This window comes from Pezoporus wallicus, unplaced genomic scaffold, assembly GCF_028554395.1.
Source record: "Pezoporus wallicus isolate ANWC-B61680 ecotype Strahan unplaced genomic scaffold, APGP_CSIRO_Pwel_v1 contig_3017, whole genome shotgun sequence".
NCBI lineage: Eukaryota > Metazoa > Chordata > Aves > Psittaciformes > Psittacidae > Pezoporus > Pezoporus wallicus.
Genome location: NW_026638957.1, coordinates 2353595 through 2367823, shown reverse-complemented (window position 1 = coordinate 2367823; position 14229 = coordinate 2353595).

Below are 14229 nucleotides of genomic sequence, written 5' to 3'. Positions count from 1 at the left end.
TGGCAAGACCAACGCTCTCTGGCTGTGTTGTGCCACGAGTGAAAACGTTGAGACACTTGAAGCCTTTGCCTGGTTTGTACGGCGGCTTTGGGAGGTCCCTGCTCCTGCCGTGTGTCATGGGAGGCTCTTTACGCAGTCACAGCTTAGCCTTTTACCTGCTGCAAGCTCTGCTTTTAACGTGTGGCCCTGTAGAGGACTGCAGCTTTAGAGCCCAGGTGGGTAGCCTGAAGTACAGAAAAGAGCAAACCCAGAGCCAGTGTTTTACCACAGTGATCTTCTCCAGAGACCGCGTCTGGACTGCTATGCTGAGTTCATTGCAGCAGATGTTTTCAGAGTGCTGCTGGTGCTGGTTGGTCTCCACCTGTAGAACGAGCTGCCATGTGTTTTGGCTGTTCCAGCAATATAAACAGGCATTCATTTGTGTACAAAATGCCAGTAGCTCTTCCAAAAGTTTGTTTTCCTGTAATATTTCCCCATCTGTGTTTCCAAAACAAATGGAAGCATACAACCTTGTTTTTAGGTTATTTGCAGGGGTAGTAACCAGAAAAGCTTCTCAGTAATGAAAGAATGGAAATACAAATCAAAGAGAGCGAGGGAGGTTTGTATGTCCAGGGATTAACATCTACACTTCATGAGTTTTAACTGCCAAGAAAGAAGGGACACTGACCTTTCTGTTAGGATTTATTACTGCTGTGGAGAAGCAGAGGAGGAAGACCTGTATTTAAGGTTACAGGCTTTTTTCCTAGACCTGATGCTTCCTTCTGGCTCTTGCATTGGCCAGTCAATATGAAAACATAATTTTTAGTGTGTGAGAATTGCTTTTTTTATGGCTAGCACTGTAAGAATACTGGTAGTTTTAAGGAAATCCCTCTCTCCAGATAAACATTACACTTGTACCTACAGTGAGCTCCACCAATCTGTAATATTCCTGCAGAAACACAGTGCAGACTTTTGGTGTCTGCCTTGGGCACTCCCAAAGGCAGAGCACAGACTAAACACAAGCATGTGCTCAGTCCAGAATCAAACATCTGCTTTGCATCCAGCCTGTTTCACCCTGTGTCCCTGCAGCAGAGGCCCTGTTGTGTGGGACCCACAGCAGTGGCTGTGTTTCTGCCTGCCACAGAACACCAGTGCCTGCCTCCTCTGCAGGAGCACTGGTGGTCAGCTAATGAACTTGGGGGATCTTTGGGTACTTTCTCTTTTTTTGGGCTGAAAACTGCAGCAAGATAGTGTGGGGTTATGTGGGGAGTCAGTGTGGAAAGACAGGGTCTTCTTCTTCTGCATCACTAGCAGCAGAAGACTTATAACAAAGATGAGGGTGTAGTCTAAAAAATACTTCTACTCTGCTTTCAAACTGTGAACCAGGACCACAGATTATATTCACATCTGTCACTGTTTTCAGTGTAATGATCAGGAGCATTCATGAGCCTTCACTTTAGAGCAGTCTGTAGGACGTGGAGGATGTCTTGCTTTTGCTTTTATGTTTTTTCTTTCACACTTTCTCTAGAATTCATGTCCAAGTATTGTCTGGATGATCAGGTAGTGAGGTGGACTGTGAACTGGCTGAAGGAGAGAAGCCAGAGAGTTGTAGTCTATGGGGCTGAGTCTAGTTGGAGGCCTGTAACTAGTGGAGTGCCTCAAGGGTCACTACTGGGACCAGTATTATTTAATATATTCATCCATGATTTAGATGAGGGAATTGAGTGTACTGTCAGCAAGTTTGCTGATGACACTAAGCTGGGAGGAGTGGCTGACATGCCAGAAGGCTGTGCTGCCATCCAGCCAGACCTGGACAGGCTGGAGAGTTGGGCAGGGAATAACTTGATGAAATATAACAAGGGAAAGTGTAGAGTCCTGCATTTGGGCAGGAACAACCCCAGGTTCCAGTATAGGCTGGGAAAAGACCTGTTAGAGAGCAGTGTAGGGGAGAGGGACCTGGGGGTCCTAGTGGACGACAGGATGACCATGAGCCAACACTGTGCCCTTGTGGCCAAGAAGGCCAATGGCATCCTGGGGTGTATTAGAAGGGGGGTGGTTAGTAGGTCGAGAGAGGTTCTCCTTCCCCTCTACTCTGCCCTGGTGAGACCCCATCTGGAATATTGTGTTCAGTTCTGGGCCCCTCAGTTCAAGAAGGACAGGGACCTGCTGGAGAGAGTCCAGCGCAGGGCAACAAAGATGATTAAGGGAGTGGAGCATCTCCCTTATGAGGAAAGACTGAGGGAGCTGGGTCTCTATAGTTTGGAGAAGAGGAGACTGAGGGGTGACCTTATTAGTGTATATAAATATATAAAGGGGGAGTGTCACGAGGACGGAGCCAGGCTCTACTCAGTGGCAAACAATGATAGGACAAGGGGTAATGGGTACAAACTGGAACACAAGAGGTTCCACTTAAACTTGAGAAGAAACTTCTTCTCAGTGAGGGTGACGGAACACTGGAACAGGCTGCCCAGGGAGGTTGTGGAGTCTCCTTCCCTGGAGGCATTCAAAACCCGCCTGGACACATTCCTGTGTAACATTATCTAGGTGTTCCTGCTCCGGCAGGGGGATTGGACTAGATGATCTTTTGAGGTCCCTTCCAATCTGTAGCATACTGTGATACTGTGAAGTAGGGAACTTGATAAAATGTTAATGTGACTGTCTGGGCTCTCCAGAGAGGTGTGAGGTTTTGAGCATTTACTTTGGTTTGGTTCCATTTGTTCACAAGGGTTACTGGTTTGCACTGTGGATTTAATGTGGTTTATCTATTTTTATTCTTTTAAGAATTAGCTATGGGCTTTTTATGGCATCAGCTGTTCTGCAACTTTTAAGGACACTTGGAATGAAATTTAAATAGATGTTCTTTAATAACATTCATTTAATGGAATTTACTGTCTTGCAGGATTGCATCTATATTTCTTGTACCACTACGATGTACAGTTGCTAGGACATCCTCTCCCTCAAATATATGCAAGTTTTCCTGTCTTCAGCCTCACTTTAGATACAGAAATACCCAAGTTTATTTAGAATTATACTTGTAATAGGTAGTGCTGGTATTGGTTCAGATTTCTTGACACTTGTTTCTTACAAAGTTTAGTGTATTGTAGCTCTGCAGTCATTTGAAGTGGGAGAATTATTTTGTAAGTTGACCAGAATGGTAGGGGTGTAAGGTGAAGCTAAAAGCTCAGCTTTGCATTTGTGAACTCACAAGACACATCTGTGACAGCATATCTGGTTTTGTAGCCTTTACAAATATTTGGAGATTATATGTGGAAGCAACAGTAAAAGGATGTCGTCAAGATTGTCTCCTAGCTCATTTTCTTAAATACATGCCATGAAACAGCTGTGGCAGAAAACACAAATCACAAAAGGGAAATGCTGTGGGTTTTGAACCAGCTTCCCAGCTTGGGGGTATCTAGTTAATGGCTTTCAGTTGTTGGGGTTAGTAATGCTGCCTGTCAGTGCTGTGGAAAGACAGTTCTGTGACCTGGCTGTTTCTCTTTGCTATCCACATCCAGATTTTTGGTTTGTTTGCAGAGTGTGGATAATGTCAAATTAGGAAGCTTAAAAAATAAATGTTTGATGATCCAAGTGTCTCCGATTTTGTGTGTTACCCTCACTTGGGAAAGAAAAAAAAGAAACCCACAACAAGAGAGCGAGCAATTGGGGTAACAGGAAGGAAGACACAGTCCTTGTTTGCTACAGATGAACATAGCCTGGGGGGTGTCAGAAAGCTTCTTTTCATATCAAAAAATGCTAAGAATTGTTCAGGAGGGATGAGGAGGGTTGTGCTTTGTTTTTCTTAGTGTTTCCTACTCGCTCTTCTTTTTTCTGAAGCCAGCTTACTGCTGATCTTTTAGGCATATTGTAAAGCCCCTTTCTCTGTTCCCAAGTTTTTGAGGAGGAAGAAGGCAGCTGAGGGCTGCGGGAATATTTGGACTGGGATTAATACATAGCAGAGAGGTTTATTTTCCCTTTACACATAGAGGAAATTACTAGGATTGCTCATGTTGTTGATGTTAATTTGCCTTTCTTATTATATGTTTAGATGCCTAGAGCTTTTTATGTTTCCATAAATCCAGATAATAAGAAGATTAATCTTGCTATTGTAGCTACATATAGTGGGTTACATACTCAAAAGTTGCAATCTGGACTCTCTAAGTGGGTTATGAGCTTATACCACTTCAATAAATGAGTAAAACTGCAGGTTATTAAGGGCCATTTAGAAAAGATCATTTGTTTTAAGTGTGCATGTGTCCAAGTACCCAATTAGCTGTTAAGTTTCTCTGCTGCTTGCAAGGTGTTCAGACATTTTAGCAGGGGAAGGTACTCCCACCACCTACTAACCAGCATGTAACTATGTGAAGGGTAGTTATTAGCAGGGTATTTACTCCTTGTGTGCTCCCTACAGAATCAACTGAGAGAAGTTTCTTTCCCAATTCAGAACAAGGCGCTTCACCTTCTGGAAGAGTCTTACTTTACATTGGCTATCCAGGGAGCTAAGAACATGGCTTTTTTTAACTAAGCTGCTCAAATAAGCACCTTATGTGAAGCAGCATGGTTACTTCCTCCTTCTCCCATCAGCAAGACTCAGATATGATGATTTTAAACCCAGGAATGTTACCTTCACCTCCATCTTTTTTCCTGAAGTCCATATTGTACATTTGCACCAGTTCAAATGGAAGCCTCTTAGCATCAGCCCAAACTACATCAACAACTCTTAGCTAAAACCCATTTGATTTGAATTACTTTGTATACACAAAGTCACCATTCCCTTAGAAAAGATTCACCTGATGTTTCACTACTTGAATCATCAGTCACAACTTTTGTGACCTTTCTTGACATAGTGTTGTGTTTCTAACCGGTGAAGGGTGGTGTCCTTATGCCTTCCTGATATTCTGTAACCGCCTTGCTCCCAGTGTGGATGAGCCTCCTCTGATCTGCAGTGACTCTGCAGCATCCCCGAGGCACAAATTGCTCTTGACTTGCCTTCCTTTCCCTGACATAACCACTATTAGCTGTACTTGAGCTGTTACTCAAGCGAAAAGAGACATCGGGAACCGAAGGCAACCTGCTGATCCCTCACTTCAGTGGAAAGCCCCAAGATGGGTCCCCAGTCTTTGCACTTATAATTAAAAAAATTCTTTGTGGTACCAAAATTTCCCAATAGGGGCTTTAATCTGTCTCATTCCTTTAGATGATGAGATTACTGGTTAATAAAAAATTCCTCTTCATTAAGAAGATTTAAATCACTTTAAAAGCAAACCCTTTTTTTTTTTTTTTTTGTTAGTCAGAGGAATCTATTTGTTGTCATGAAGTCTAAGGACCCAGTTAACAATTTAATCTCCTAAATTACTTATGCTTTGGAAATACAAGAAGTTTCAGATTATTTCTTGCTTCCAGTGAAAGCCACGATAAAGTCATATTTCTAAAGGCAGGTATGAAAGCTTTCTTAATATTATTCTGAATGCTACTTAGGCTTTGAAATCCTTAGACAGTAGTAGATGTTTGCCAAGTCTGTGTGTTCCATTGAAATATTATCTGCTAATGATTTGTATGTGTTTCCTCATGAAAGGGCAGAGTTGTTGTAATTACTTATCTAATGCTGCCAGTGCTCATGCTTTGCAAAACCAAGACAGGCTACACCTGCTCCACGGGGCTTCTCCTCTCAGTGCAGTACAGGAAGGAGGCCAGAGGGCAAGGCACATCAGCGGAGATACAGCAGAGAAGGGTTCCTTAAAGACAGTAGTTTCGAGGAGAGACTTGAAGTCGGAAAGCATCTAGGAATCGATCCAAAGCCCACTGAAATGGATGGGAAGAAAGGCTGAATCTAACAACAATAGCATAAGTGGACTGAATGCGCTGGAGTATTAAATAGAAGCAGAATGCAGAGAGAAGGGAGAAAGCTATCATCAGTGTAGGAGAAAGAATGGAAAGTCATTGTCTGAGACATCAGAAAAGCAAGCAGGAAAAACTTAAAGTCCCTAGTAATCCAGGAGTCACCAGGTTCACCACTGAAACTGAGATGTTGGTTTTAATTGCTCCTCACTGAAGTACTGGTTCTGCATTAATCTGTTGGCTATAATGTAATCACTTCTCTCTGTCATTTCCTGCAGCATGGTAATCCAGTCCTGCACAAGTGTCTCGCCATGTTCACATCCTCTATTGAATAATTGTGGCTTCAGTTTCATGAAGCACAGTCTGTTCAATCAGGCTGTGATTGCAGCGCTATCAAGAGGTATGGTTGGTATACCTGTGTAATTATATTTACTGCTAATAATGCAAATTGAATCTGTTGAGTTAGTCAAATCAGTTATCTTCACTTGCAAGCAGCAGTTTCTGCAGACAATTTCTTAAGCTCCCAAGACTATTTTTCTAGTTTTACTTTGCTCATTCACACCAAGATACTCTCATTGAAAAATAAGTTTAAAAATAAGAAACAAAGCCCCATTGAGGAAATGTCAGTTCTTACCATAGAGGCTGTGCAGAAATCTTGTCTGCCCAAAACAGCTGGAGAAGGCCCTGAATTTAGTGGAATGAGGGTGGTACTGGCATGCAGAGTAACAAATGAAAAGTGCATGAATTTCTGTTTGCTTTGGGTATTGTTTCCTATGGGCTTTTCCAATATGGGGTAGGGTGATGAATTCAGAAGTACTGGGAGGTGTCAGTCTCCTCTGGAAAAGCATAGAGTCTGTGCAGGTGCTGTGGCTCTGAAGCTCTATTTCATCTTCTACAAAGATGTCTGTTGGAAAAACTTTGTCCCTCCCTCATACAGCTTTTTTCTCTCCCAATCCCATATAAAGTCAGCCTTGCAAAGGTTTTCAGATATAGGTTTATAGTTAGTGAAATTGTCCACATTTCCTGCTGTAAAAACAGCTCCCTACTTCAGTGTCTTTTTTAATTTGCAGCAGTTTCCTTCATTCTGGAAGCAGGGAGAAAGGAGGGGAGAAGGGGCGAGTGAAAAAGCGGCTACATGGTTCTGAGTTACTGGCTGGGCTTAAACCATGAGAAAACTGTATTACTCAAATATTACAGCTATCAGGTTAATATATTTCATATTCTAGTGGGAAGTGTTTAGAGACCATGAGAGTTTGATTTGTAGGATTATACTGTTTTTCAATGATATTAAATTGCAGTGGGGTCATACTATGACATTTTCAGAGTCACCTCTTCTTTCATAATCTTCTGGTTTAAAAGCTATGCTCTTTACTCCTAACTGCATTTGAAACATGTAAAATCACCTGTTGTATGACTGATTTCTTGAATTGCAACACAAAAAGGTTGTAATGCTTTGGCAACAGGCTAATGTGCACAGTTCTTCATGTCAAAAGTAGTACACTGCATCAGTGTGAGGACTGCAACTGTCTGTGCTGTGATGATTTGGTAGGATTTGTCTCTATCCCCTCTAACACAAGAGAAAGGAGGGATTCAACCAAAGATATATAGAATTCTACAAGCTAGAGGCAGAAGAGACATTACTTTTTGCAGAACATGTTTCTCCATTGGAAAAGAAGTTCATGTAAGCTATGAGAGTACCCCCAAGCTGAGTCTGAAGTGACCTGTCTGACACAGACTATGTGTGACTCAATGGCAAGTTGCAAAATTCACTAGTCCATCACCCTGCTCTCCTCACTCTTGACACCTAAAGACAACTTTCTGCTGGCAGGTCTCACATCCAAATAGTGATACAGCCCACACATATTCGTACATGAAATGTGATTGCATCATGGCACAATTGTGGCTTCAAGAACCTCATGGAAGTGTTCCAGTTAATTCAGAATGAAACAGGAACAGTAGTTACAACAATGTCAACATATTCTGCTGTCAGCTATTAAAAGGAGAACTCTTTGAGAAACCAAACCCTCTGCAGCCTGAGAATGAAAACGGCAAATGCTCACTCAGAGAAACAGTGGTCCTTTGCAAAACTACAAGAATTCCAGCTATAATGGTATGTTAAACACAGTGCGCCACGGGCATTAATTTTACAGGGGACTGCATCTATCACTGGATCTAAGAGTATAATTTCATTTAGAGAAATTAATGTCTTCTCATGACTGATTGTACTTTTATTGTCGGTATCTGTCTTTGTATGTGATCCATTCACTTGTGCTTCCCTGGGACCATCTTCAGTGATAACATGATGTTTACCATATATTGCCAGGATTCAGAGCAATTTCTTAAAAAAGCATTTACAATTTCAAAACCCATCTGGTGTCGAGTGTCAGATTTGTTTCTGATTAATATCCTGGAGGTCTGGCTCCAAACTCGGTTTTGGTCTAAAAGCAAAATAAGTAGCATATTTCTTTCCTTCTCTCCCAAACCCAGACTGTCATACAAGCCTTAGCTGACCCAGCATACATTTTATGTTTATGCTATAGAAAAAAAGCACAAAGTATCAAAGACAGGGTCTGCCTGTAAGATTAGTTTTATACTTTCACCAGATAAAGTAGAAAGACAGCAACATTGTTTAACATTCTTTAGCTTACTAAAACCAGTTTTGTCCAGAGAAACAAAATACTCAATTTTAAGAAAAATTAATAACTCATTTCATCTAGGTGTGCTAGGAGCATGCATGTGCAAAGGATAAGGCAACTGGGCAACTCTGCGTCCGGGGTGGAATTTGACCTTATGTCAGGACAAGCTGGGGAGGAAAGGTAGCAGTGCTCAGGCTATGTATCTTTCAAACTACATCAGTAGTATACTTGGTAGAAAATACACATTAAGAACAAATCATGCGCTGTAACAAACAGTGCCATGACAAGATGACAATATTCCTCCACAAATGCACAAGCGATATTTTACTGTTACATCACTTGTGATATAACAGCCTTCCACTAACTAAAGGGGGCTTACAAGAAATCTGGAGAGGTACTTTTCACAGGAGCAAGTAGGACAAGGGGGGATGACTTCAAACTGAAAGAAGGCAGATTTAAATTAGACATTAGGTAGAAATTCTTTACTATGAGAGTGATGAGACACTGGAACAGGTTGCCCAGAGAAGCTGTGGATGCCCCATCCGTGAAAGTATTCAAGGTCAGGTTGGACGAGAGCAACCTGATCTAGTGGAAGATGTCCCTGCCTGTGGCAGAGGAGTTGGAAATAGATTGTCTTTAAGGTCTCTTCCAATCCAAACCATTCTGTGATTCTGTGATTCTATTTTATGAAGTTAGAAGTAAAATCTATTAAACAGTTTAACATTTTTAGACTCTCATTCTCTTTTCAGTGGTTCTTAGATAGAGCTTGCCAGCATACATCTTCCTATGCATGTGTGCTTCTGTCATCATGAAGAGATGCATTTTTTGCTCTAGGTTACCATGTTGTTCCCCATTGTTACTCATTCGTTGTTTGCTGTTGCTCTTATTTACTGTGCACATTTATGCAGTGGTCAAACAATCTAAGTAAACTATCTCCCTACACAGAAAGGTCACCGATGCAGAGGAAAATAAGTGAGATACTTATATGCCATTTTAGGTCAATCCTAGATACATAATAAAGTGAGAGGCTAAACAATGGCAGAATGGGATGTGATAATACAAATGGCCAAGCAGGAAATATTTAACATTGCAAACCCAGTAATAAATAGAAAAGAAAAAAAGATCTAAGGAAGAACAGAGTAATAGAAGAATATAATCACCCAGAAGTGAGAGGTAGTACATGTATAGGAATACTGGGATGACAGAAAGAACATAATGTTACTGCACAGAAAAAGCTACCCAGAGATGAGTCTGTGGAGTATTCTTCTAAACAGAGTATTTGGATACAGACATTTAAACAGACAATGAGCGAAGTGTTTGAGCACACAGTGCTGGCAATGTCCCACTCTGGCCATGAGTGGCTCTGAGTAAGGGGTAGGGATTTCTGCTTCGCAGCAGTATGTGACACATGGTTTCCTTCTGCTAAAGCCTGCTTTTTTTGGGACTTCCATGTCAACAGGAATTACTCACTTTGTGGTCTTTTTAGCTCAGGATGCTCCTTTTGTAAATGAAGAATTGGTTACACAGTATGAATAACATTTGAAAATGGCTCTCTTGAGCACATTTAATTGAGACTGAATTTAGCACTGTTGCTGTAAAATAATTCAGATCAGCCTCCAACAGATGGGAATGCTGCACATTTTATGTTACACAGTCCCAGAGTTCTCCCCTCTTTTCTGCATTTAAGTGGCTCTTGGAAACCGTTTGTTGGTACTACATTGTTTTCTGGCCAACAGTATTGCCTATGGGTTGCCCAAGGAAGTTGTGAACGCTCCATCCCTGGCGATGTTCAAGGCCAGGCTGTACAGAGCCTTGGGTGAGACGGTTTAGTGTGAGGTGTCCCTGCCTATGGCAGGGGGGTTGGAACTAGATAATCCTAAGGTCCTTTCCAACCCAAACTATTCTATGATTCTATGATTCTATTATATCTTCTTGATAATGAGACTTTATTTGGCTTTTTTGCTTAACATAAGCATCATTTGCAACACTGGAGTCCTTGGAATTGAGCATCCCAACAAATGAAAAATCCCTGTGCAACCATATTATGCAAACCATATTATCTACAAACTAATTTCAAAACAGAGACGTGGGGTACTCCTCTGAAACGTAAACAGCAATGGTATGTTCCCAGAGAGCCAGCAAGTCTCAGGAATCAGCTGTGATCAAGGGGAGTGAAAAATTCTCCTTTTTTATCTTGGACTGCTCTTTAAAGTTGCCGTATTTCTTCTATAGCAGATAGTGTGCAGCATGTCTTAAACACAGCACACCACCTGTGAATCTTGTTCTGGAGGTCCCAACTTTTGCTATACTTTTCCCAGGAGAACCCACACACCCAAGTCAAGGTCATGATTTCCAATAGGTGATGAGAAAGAATTCACTGTCATGGGATTCTAGAGGATTTTGGTTAGTGTCTGAAGCCCAGCTTGGCATTTACTCATTTGAGGATCTAGATTTATGGCCTTTATAGTAAGGCCTTTATAGTAAGGCCTTTATAGTAAGGCCTTTATACCACAAACTGCCCTTTACTGGTATGAACCAAGCAGAGGAGAAGCAAGCATGTTACTGTAATTACGATACCTAGGTAAAATTCTTAATATTAAGTGCCTGTTAATCTGTAGCGTTTATAGTCATGGTGTTTTTCACTCATGCTAGATCCCAAACTTAATATGCTATCTTTATAAGAAAATTTTAAAATAATCTGACTTACTGCCTTGCAAGGAGACTCTCTCTCTTTTTATTAACTAACTGCGATCTGTGTCTCTCCAAGGTATTTGAAGCAGCTGATCTGTCTTTCACATGTCTGAGTTATTGGCTATATCACAAACAGGATATATGGTATCAAAATAAACAGTACACAACTGATGCCTTTGTACAGTGAATGGCAGCAGTGCAAACTGCTTGTGTGGACTTCATTGAAAGTCTGAAAATTGTTAGATATCATAAGCACCATAAAGTAGAAGCAGGAATCTCCAGAGCAAGTGGAGTTACTACCCCAACCAGATGCATTTTTCAGAGATCCTACTGCCAGTTAAGAAGTGATTTGCTATGTAATTACAGATAGGATTACGAATATTACATCAACAGGCTGACAATAATCGTGGTAGCTAGATTTTAGTCTCTGGCAGAAATGAGATTAGCAATTGAGAAGTCGTCTGATGGAGACTAACCAGATTTCCTTGCACGACATAGGCATTCCCTATTAAGCTTGTTGAACGAAAAGGCCACAAGACATCCTAAAATAGCAATTCCAAGAAAACTATCATTTCATCTGTTTTTCTTCCTCTTTTACTGCCTGATGTTCCCATCAGTTTGTTCTATAGACTACTCACACGGTGTGGAATGGGAGCCAGGTTTGATGAGCAATTCAGACATGGCAGAGAAGATAGCAAAACTGGATCACTGCTGGGTGAGGTATCTCATCTGAATCTGGAGCAGGGTAACTCATGTGGGTACTGGACACGCAGAGGGAGGGTGGTGCACTGGCTATTCAGGGCAGCAGCCAGGTTTGAATTGCAGTATCACAAGTCACCAAAGTCCTTGCCACGCAGGCAAAGGTTTTGCCTGAAGGCAGCACAGCCCCTGCAGAGGCAGCCAGCATCATTTACTTCACATCTTCATAGCACTGGGTACCTTCTGCTCCTGCCAGTTTGCGGAGTCCAAACACTCTGCCCCTCAAGGATGCTAAATCCCTAATAAGAGGCTCTTAGAGTTTTCTGCTGTCTCCTCCTGATGATTTTTTTTTTTCTGTGGAGGCTGCTGACAATCAGCCCCATTGTAACAACTGCTGGCTGTGGTGCTTTTGTGTAACATACACAGCACTACCAACCCCAAATCCCAAATCCTCACTGTGAACACCAAAATGAGAATGATTTTCCATGACTTTTAGAAACACGTTTTTATGGTCTCTCTGCCCTCAGCTTTATGACCTTACAGAGGGCACCAGAAACTTGTGTTCAAGCTTTTCTTTGTGACCATGAGGTGTTCCTGGATCACAGTAATGCAGGGGTTGGGAGCTCCAAGGAAAATATTTGGTATCCTCAATACACCAATGAAATCAACAGTGCTGATGAAAACCGTAATTACTGATGATTGCTTCATGAGTAAAGTGGAGACCTTGCAGGGCAATGATAAAACAGTAAAAACTGGATGGCTAGACAGAACACAACAATAGCTGAAGCAATGAAAGAAGAGACAGGGGAGCAGCACTTTATAAGGGCATGCTGTCTGGCTGCTGGCTGAAGTATGAAGATTTCAGCTGATCCCTGTCATCTATAGCCGGAGGAAGTATTTCCAGAAGAGAAAAGTGAAAGTCTGGAGGAGATGTATAACAGTGAATAATAATAAAAAAAAAAAAAAAAAAGGATCATAGTTTCTTTTTCATCATTAAGCTGAGGTAGGAACATTGGAAAGCAACTGTTTACATACAACCCAAATAAAAAGGGAGTGCTGGGGAGGCAGAGGTCTGACATGCCCTCAATTAAAGCAAACCCAGCAGGATATGATGTGTCTGTGCTGTTAGGCTTCTTGGAGGAGGCAAAAATTGTTGGGAGAACCCTTAACCTTTTATTGCATTAGTGTTCTGAGTTTATAAAAAATGCTATTTCTCCCACAGTAAAAGAGATGCAAGGGAGGAAAATAATACCGAGAGCGTGTCAGTTCTGGGGTGAGATATCCTGACAATACTCAGTGTCCTCTGGAGCCAGCCTAGCCCTGCTTCCCAGAGACTCAGGGCTACTGGGGAGCTCTTACACTCACTTCTGGCAGCTGAAAAACAGTTTCATATAGAAACAGAAGTGCTCAAGTGGTCAGACAGACCAGTGGGGCCAACAGAAGGACCAGGGGGGGCTTCTGTTTTCCTTTTCCTTTCCATTCTTCAGGCATCATGGCTAAATATACTGACAACCTGGTGACTGAGCATTTCTATATATGCCAATGACAGCCTAGATTTCATCCCTACTTGTGTGACCTGGGGGGAGATATACTTCTAAACCTGCACAAGTGTTGAGTTTTCATGAACCCATTATCTCTTCATCCTTTCCCCTCAGTTTATGTAGTGGCCAGGCATCCCAGCTGCAAAATACCCTGAGGTAGGAGCCTTAGCCCCAGAGAAACTGGGCATAGATATCTCACTTCTGAGAATGGCTGCTGAGGAACAACCAGCTACTGAAAGCATCCAAACCCAGCAGCTACCTGGAAACTTGTAGTCACCAGCTCAGAGGGAAAATGACCACCACCCTTGTGCTCCCAGTGCTCCAGAACAGACAAGCAATAAGGAAGAATGGAAACGTACACAGTATCACCTGCGGTGCGCCAGGAAACTCCCTGTGCATGCCGTTCAATGATAGACAGTTGGGCCATTTGCCACACCAAGGCACTAGCTCATTGAGCTACTTTTTCACTGTTGACAAAAAGAAGAGTTGGCACTTCCAATCCACGTGTCTTATTGCAATTGATGATTGTAGTAACTCGCTGTAGAATCATAGGAAGTGTCAGATTTACATATTTTTTGAATTTAAACACAATACCCATTTGGAACATGTGAGCTGTTTGTTGCCTTTTTGGCCACCTTTGTGTTATCTCCGGCATTGCAGAGAAGCTCTCAAGTCCTTTCTCTTTACAGCTACAGCTGATTGAAAATAAACCACCACTGTGAGCATGAATGCAACATACAGGATCATAACTGGTTTTGGTCATTAGGCTAATTCAGCTTGCTGAAAGTACGTTTACACCAGGGCTGACTGTAAAAGTCTGACTGCAGTAAGCAGTAGCCAGGGCTAAG